Source organism: Pteropus medius, unplaced genomic scaffold (assembly GCF_902729225.1).
Source record: "Pteropus medius unplaced genomic scaffold, Ma_sr-lr_union100, whole genome shotgun sequence".
NCBI classification, from domain to species: domain Eukaryota; kingdom Metazoa; phylum Chordata; class Mammalia; order Chiroptera; family Pteropodidae; genus Pteropus; species Pteropus medius.
In genome coordinates, this window is record NW_024342647.1 from 1,999,107 (window position 1) to 1,999,921 (window position 815).

Consider the following 815-nt stretch of genomic DNA (forward strand, 5'->3'; position numbering starts at 1 on the left):
GGCGGGCTGTCAGTGTTGTGCTGCTTCTTTATTATCTCGGTGAGATCTCAGGTCTGAGGCAGGCCTGGGAGCCCCTGGCACTAGGACTGGAGCCTGAGAGGGGGCCATGACCCTCCCCAGTCTGGCTTCCCAGCTGGGGCGTGCCTTTCTGAGGAAGAGCTTACAGCTTCGTACAGCGGGGACACTGAGCCAGGGTGCAGCCCCCACTCCACTTTGGAACTTGAGTCAGGGTGAGAGATGGGACTAATTGGTTACAAGAAAAAAATTAAAGAGAAAAAGTTCAAAACATTTTTCCTTAAAAAATATAGGGTGGGTCTACGGCCATGCCATCCTGAACAAGCCCGCTCTCTGATCTCGGAAGCTAAGCAGGGTCGGGCCTGGTTAGTACTTGGATGGGAGACCACCTAGGAAGACCAGGTGCTGTAGGCGTAAAATATAAAAAATAAGGGATTGTAAACTGACGTCCTTGCAATCTGTGAGGTCAGCCAAGGTTTCTTTCTCCCAAATAATTCCCTTTTGGAGGCCCAAATGTCTTCTCTTTGAGCTGTTTTGCTCTCAGAAATTTATCATGAGCAATAAGCATCCTGACAGGTGAGTTCCACCATAGATGTAAAATAAATAACTGTTGATTGAATGACTAGATTAATATATAAATGAATTTATACTCTTTGAGCCTCATTATCATCTACAGACTGGGCATAATACATGCTGTATCCTAGGGTTTTTATAAAGATGAATTGAGATCATGTATACAAAGCCCAGCCTGGCGTGGTACTTGGCATATGGCACTATGTTAGTTCCCGTCTGCCTTGATG

At 46.1% G+C, this 815-nt stretch overlaps 1 pseudogene; it reads left to right on the forward strand.

The window, feature by feature from the left end:
* The first annotated feature begins 313 nt into the window (after window positions 1-313).
* Window positions 314-429, forward strand: LOC120605844 (uncharacterized; annotated as a pseudogene).
* The last annotated feature ends 386 nt before the right edge of the window (window positions 430-815 follow it).